Here is a 7,327-nt window from a genome sequence, read left to right on the forward strand (position 1 = left end):
GGAGATGATGTAGGAACTACGGGCGACAAGGGAAGCAATGGCGAACGGGAACGCACTATCGACCCGACGCGAGTCTACCCCCTTGAACCCACCACCTCCGGTTCAGCCTTTGCAACCACAAGAGCCACTGTTACCACCACCCTATGGGCAAAGGCAAGCAAGGATGGTTACACCAGGTCCAGTTGCAGGTGAACCCATCCAACGAGCGAACCACTATGGAGACCACCTTGGAGATCAAGATCCGTGGGCGGGTCAATACAATCCGGAACCACAGCATGTTAATCAAAACCGAGGGAGGGATCATCAACCCTTCATGGTGCATCCTCCCCTGGTTAGACAAGGACTTGGACATGATCCGGAAGGAGACAACGGTATCCGTGGACAAGTTGTGCGTCTCGAATTCCCTAAGTTCAAAGGTGACGATCTGATCGATTGGTTGTATAGGGCGGAGCAATTCTTTGCATACCAAGGTACGGTGGAAGAACACAAGGTGACGCTTGCGAGCTTCCACCTTGAGGATGCGGCGCTTCATTGGTTTCGAACAGCCAATGCCATAGAGGCTATCGAAAAGCGTCGAGGTATGAAGACTTTGATGCTCTCCTCTCAAAGATAGTACAAAAGACTACGGTTGGGGCATACTAAGAAGAATTTGAGAGGATTAGTAGCCGATGTCATCCACCATGGACAGATCAGCAGCTTTGCAACACCTTCATCTCCAGGCTGCGGGGTGATATACAAGCTGATGTGAGGGCTTTAAGGCCTAGAACCTTAAAGGAGGCCTTCGAAGATGCGGTGCTTATAGAAGACAAACATAGGGTCATAAAGATACACCTGAAATAGAGTTGGACGAACGAAGGAAGCCGCAATCAATCTCAACCAACCATAGCGGTAGGTAACATCACCGGAGCACCAAGAGTTGCTGCTGCAGTGGTTCCTCCTCGAGCACCCTTGAATCCATCCCAAGATGTGAAGTATGCACCTAGAGGTCCGGGACGAGCACTCACACCTGCCTAAATGGAGGAACGAAGGGCCAAGGGCCTATGCTTCCGTTGTGATGAGAAGTTTGTACCCGGGCATCGCTGTGCTAAACCGATGGGATCGGTGAAGCTAATTGATGGATTGGAGGAAGCTGAGGATGAGTTTGCAGCTGAAAATGAAGGTGTGGCTGGACACCAAGGAGAAGAAGCTGAGGAGCAACCCGTGGAGGACATAATAGCCAAAATCTCCCTCCACACCTACTCGAGGACAACTGCGCCTAAGACATTGCGGGTGAATAGTATAGTCAAGAAGACCATAGTGAGAATCTTGATTGACACCGGGTCTACCCACAACTTCATTGATAAGAGGCTCCTTAAGAAGAATGGGCTAGAGTCGAAACCCACGGAAGGGTTCGATGTGACGATCGGAGATGGCACCACATTGCGAGCAGATTTTGTTTGTGGAGCTATGGAATTGAAGGTGCAAGGCCAAACTTTCACATTGGATCTTTATCCGTTGGCCTTGCGAGGTGCCGACATTGTTTTGGGGACTCAATGGCTTCAAAGCTTGGGGCCCGTAACATTTGATTTCTCAAACCTCACACTGACATTTCGGAGGAATGGACGGAAGGTGCTGTTAGATGGAAATCAACCGCGGTAGGGGCCGACATTGCAACCACTTGTGGGCTTTCCTTGTGCAGGGGATTGAGCTCTAGTATTGCAAATGGCTGTCGCTGAACCTAACTCGAGTCATTGGGAGGACCTAATCCGGATCCACCAACTGCATCTAACTCGACCTCCCGAGCACAATCGGATGCAACAGATTTCTATTACCGAATTGACATTGAGTCAATTGGTTTGACCACCCGAGACCAAGTGGACTCAATGTAGATGAACCCAAATTCCACCTTGGGCTAGTAGGAGTACAAGTATCCAAGCTCGACTGAGGATGAACCCCTTTGAGGCGGTTATGGTCGCACTCCCCTTGTCTTGCGTGCCTATGATAGATTCACGGCAACAAATAGGACCGAGCTTGACTTGGAACTTGCTGATTGAGAATCGAGCGGTCGATGCTCTTTCGCACCAACCGGACACAAGTGAGCTTACCTCTTCTTCAGCACCAACATTTCATCTATTTTCATATATGTAGGGAACCAATGCAGAAGATCATACCATGGAGGAGCTGGAGTCAGAGTTCAAAGATCGCTTCACAAATTTCAAACCTTGAGGACGAGGTTGCGGAAGCGTGGTGGATTGATACGATTCAGACTTCACCGACGTCGTCTCGAGCATGGATTCAATTTAGGAGTGTTTATGTTTCATATTTTAGTGTTTAATTTCCATTAAAATAATTTTTCTGTAAGTCGCGTTCGAACGCGGGTGGAGTGAGTTCGAATGCGGTTTTTGAACGGGGTTGTGAACGTGGGTGAAGAGAGTGCACTGTGCATTCGAACGCACTGTGAAAGCCTATATCGCCTTCACAAATACCGACAGGCACGTTCGATCACGCGTTCGAATGCCTACAGCGCGTTCGAATGTCTATATCGCGTTTGCAAATCCAGAGGAGCGAACTCAGTGCGTTCGAACGCGGTCGACGAAAATTGTATTGTTAGGGTTAATTTGAGTTGTTGGTTAGCCTCTAAAAGGATGTGGATGGCAACCATAGGTCATTATTGATTATTGAGAATTGACTTTTGCCTTGTCTCCTTCGTCTTCTTCGCTCATGTTCTCTCAATCCCTGGCGACGCCGCTTCTAACCTCCCTCGACCGGCCAATCACCCTAGACCCTTAGGGACGGCCCTCTCCTCCCCCTTATTCCAATCTATCCATCACTTGTCATAACCCTTCCATCAACGATAACCCTTCCACCACCACTTGTCACTGGTGCCACCCCATTAATGCCGGTCATCCACCAACCACCATTACCTAGGATCACGTGCCTCCATCCACGGATCCAAAACAAACCACCCTAACATTCGACCATTAATTGAACTATATCTCGAGATCCCCACATCCGATTTGCGTGAAACTAGATTGTTGGAACGCTCTTTTCTGGGGCTACCACATATAACAATCTCACATCGATCCAACGGCGGCATATTTTGGGATCTTATTTCAAAGTTCCATGCCAGATCTAGTCCAGATCAGAGAATCGGAAGAGATCGAGCCTTAGCCCAAAAGAGGAGATCGTATCATGCCGTGACGCCTCCCACCGCCGGGTTACTTGGACACTAGTGACCACCACCAACGGTGGTGGCCTCGCTCGTCAGCCTCGATTGACTCATCTCTTCACATGGAAGAGGTGGGTACTCGAGATGAGGGCTTTGAGCCCATCATTCACTGAATTAGGAAGCTCCCTGGCCACCGGCCGTGGAGTTCCTCAATTCTCACCATTGGCCACACTAGCCGATGGTTCAAACTTACCTGCAACCCAAGTCAACCTCATCGACTTTGGGGAGCCGTGGAGCTTGGCTGCCAGCGACGGGATCGCCAACAGCAGCAAGAGCAACAACTCCATCTCTATATCCCCTATAAAAAAAAATTTGTTTGAGCCAACTTATGTTGGCTACGGGAGTGGGTTGCAGCCCACACCCGTAGCCATCGGTGGATTGGACTCGTGAGCCCAGTTCACCCGACCCCTATAGACTATGGGGAGGGCCGCAGCCCATGCCTATAGCTAGCGGTGGGCTAGGCTTGTGAGCCCAGTCCGCTCGACCTCTATGGGTTACAGTGTGGGCTTGTGAGCTAGTGGAGCATTCAGGTGATTACATTGCCCTAGTTGGATACTAGTCTAGTTTGATATTAGTAAAGATGATTGAGAAGTAGGGTTAGAATTCTAGCGGTACCCGAGTACGCAGGGTCAGGGTGTCTATCGAGCTATGTGCTCTTACCCGCCGTATGTAATGATTCTGCTCTGTGTGATGATTCAGTTACAAGTAATGAATCTGCTCTATGCGATGATTTACTAGAGCGGTGTTGATGGGCCTACGATTAGGGTCCTTAGTCTCATGGCCACAGACAATCAGTTATATGCAACGTCGCCGGGCATGTATTGGCGATAATACCGCTAAATGACTAGTCCCCCTCGATACTATGTTGCTTTGTGAGACAAGTCGTTAGTGACTCGATTTCTATGTGGATTTTTATGTAAATTGAGCTATGATGATGAAAGTTTTTAAAAGTTGTACATGTACACATTTCTTTGATATGTTTATGGATTTGCATTTCTATTTATCATGCAATACAATATTCATACATTACTATTGGATTATACTAGTTGGGCCCGGTGCTCACTGCCATTTTGGTGGAAATATTTCAGAGCTAATTATGGAGGATGGGGATATCGAGGAGTAGCAGATTCATTTCCCTATTAGTATTGTTTATTCTATTATTTTTAGTTAGACTTAGCCCCTATGAGGGTTTTTATGTTTAAAATTTGTGTATGGACTTGTTTTTCTAGATGCTTGTTGAGACCTGTGATAATTATAACTTTGGATTATTGGTTGGATTATTATGGTATTTCTAGACTTATCCAAGTAGTTTGTGAGATTATTTTACTAACAGGTCATGTGAGAATCACGTGGAACTTTCCATGTGAGGAACACGTAATTTTTGAAAGTGGGTGTTTCACCACTTAACTAGAATCTCCAACTCCAATCTGGTACCATGTCGTCGTCGGCGTCTAGCAAGTACTCGAACTAGCTCTATGATCTCTATCTCCTCCAATGGCTCCGATAGAACCGATCCAACAATCTCATGATCTCCAATGCGCTTCCCTCAACAATAAAACATGGAAGACAGGATGCACTCTCGACCCCTCCGGCGGCTCCAAATGATATGCAACCGAACCAATACGCTCCAACACCCGAATGCATCCGCGGTTCAGTAGTGAACCACATCGATTCTCCAATTGTAGATGGCACTCCAGATCATCCATCACCTCCTACAACAATCTCAAAATATTTGGGTCAGATTGATACACTTAGTTAGGATCTTTTTTTATTTTATTAGGTGTTTATTTTCACTAAAATAAAATTTATGTAGGTCGCGTTCAAACGCAGGTGGAGTTGCGTTCGAATGCCCTTGTGAACGCCTGCATCAAGTTCACAAATACAAAGAACACAGATTGTGCATTCGAACGCGGTCGAGTGAGTTCGAACGCCCGCATTCGAACGCTTGTGTCGCATTCGCAAATCCAGAGAAGGGGCTTTTTGAGTGCATTCGAACGCGATCGGGCGTGTCCGAACGTGATCGACGGAAATCCTCTAGAATTAGGGTTTCATATTGTTTCAAGACTTGTGTCTAGCCTCTATAAATATGTGGATGGCAGCAAACTTCATTATGCTATTGGATTATTGATTTCTTGTCTCCTATCTTCTCTCTAGACTTCTCCCTCTTCACCATCCTTCCACATTTATCGTTGGCAAGGTTTCTCCTCGCTTCTAATCTCCCTCGTTTGTCGAGTCACCCCTCTTCTTTGGGATCTTGACCACTTCGTTCCCCTTGTCTACTTCCCTTAATCACTTCCAATATCCACCCTCATCTCCATACCCATCCATAACCCTAACATCCACTTCACCCGTCACCACCACCATTACCCATGTTATTCCGTGTTTCCATCTCTACTACAGTTCAAATCTACGAAGGGCATAAACCTTGAAACTTCTACTGTTATGGAATCTACTAATGTTATGATAGATGAATCCTCGACTGACTTAGCTAAAGCTACTTCTATTTCTATTTCTGCAGATACATATTATGAAGAAATAGGAAAGGAGTTTGATCTGGAAATTGAGAATCAGGACGAGAACAAAGTTGAAATGAACAAAAATGACTGCAACGTACCAGAACCATCTGCTAGAGTGAAATCAAATCATCCACTGTCACAAGTGAGGTATCATTTACTTGTTATACATCTTCTTTTGAACCTAAAAATGTGAAGGAAGCATTGTTAGATGATTCTTGGGTTAATGCTATGCATGAGGAATTAGAGCAATTTTCTAGGAATGATGTTTGGTATTTAGTTCCTAGACCTAAGAATGTGAACGTTATTGGAACAAAATGGATTTACAAAAATAAAAGTGATGAACATGGCAATATAGTTCGAAATAAAGCCAGACTAGTAGCACAGGGATACACTCAGGTTGAGGGTATAGATTTTGATAAGACATTTGCTCTTGTTGTTAGATTAGAGTCTATTCGTATACTGCTTGCCATTGCTTGTCATTTAAAATTTAAATTGTTTCAAATGGATGTTAAAAGTGCTTTCTTGAATGGTATCCTGAATGAAGATGTTTATGTGGAACAACCTAAGGGTTTTGAAGATCAAAAATTTCCTTCTCATGTTTTTAAATTGAAAAAGGCTCTTTACGGGTTAAAACAAGCTCCAAGAGCTTGGTATGAGAAGTTGACCACCTTTTTAGTGGATGCGGGGTTCACTCGAGGGGGAGTGGACAAGACATTATTCATTAGACGTGAAAACAAGAGTTTAGTTATGGCACAAATATATGTGGATGACATTGTCTTCGGGGCGACGAGTCAATTATTAGCTAAGGAGTTTGCTGATCTCATGCACAGTCATTTTGAGATGAGTATGATGGGTGAGTTGAAGTTCTTTTTAGGGCTTCAAATTACTCAATTGGAGAGAGGGATTTTTATCGCTCAAACCAAGTATGCTAAGGATCTTGTGACTAAATTTGGTTTAGAAAATGCAAAACATGCTAGAACTCCTATGAGTACAACTACCAAACTAGGTAAGGACATGTCAGGAAAAAGTGTTGATCAGACAGTGTATAGGAGTATGATTGGTAGCCTTTTGTACTTAACGGCTAGTAGACCTGAGATTGCATTTAGTGTCAGTGTGTGTGCTAGATTTCAGTCTGAACTCAAGGAGTCACATTTGTTTGCCGTGAAACGTATCATAAAATATGTCAGTGGCACAATTGATTTAGGTATCTGGTTTACTTATGACTCGGGTGCTATCATATCGGCATACACGGATTCTGATTGGGCAGGTTCATGTGATGATAGAAAAAGTACTTCAGGTGGATGTTTTTATGTTGGAAACAATCTGGTTGCTTGGCACAGTAAGAAACAAAACTTGATATCTTTATCTACTGTAGAGGCTGAGTACATTACAGTAGGGAGTTATTGTTCTCAATTACTATGGATGAAACAGATGGTCAAGGATTATGGCATTGAACAAGATACTATGGTCCTTTATTGTGACAACATGAGTGCTATTAATATATCGAAAAATCCTGTTCAACACTCGTGTACAAAACATATTGATATCCGACATCATTTTATACGCGAGTTAGTTGAAGACAAAACAATAGCACTAGAACATG

The sequence above is a fragment of the Typha angustifolia genome, chromosome 4, assembly GCF_048772165.1.
Source record: "Typha angustifolia cultivar Huaian chromosome 4, ASM4877216v1, whole genome shotgun sequence".
Taxonomy (NCBI): domain Eukaryota; kingdom Viridiplantae; phylum Streptophyta; class Magnoliopsida; order Poales; family Typhaceae; genus Typha; species Typha angustifolia.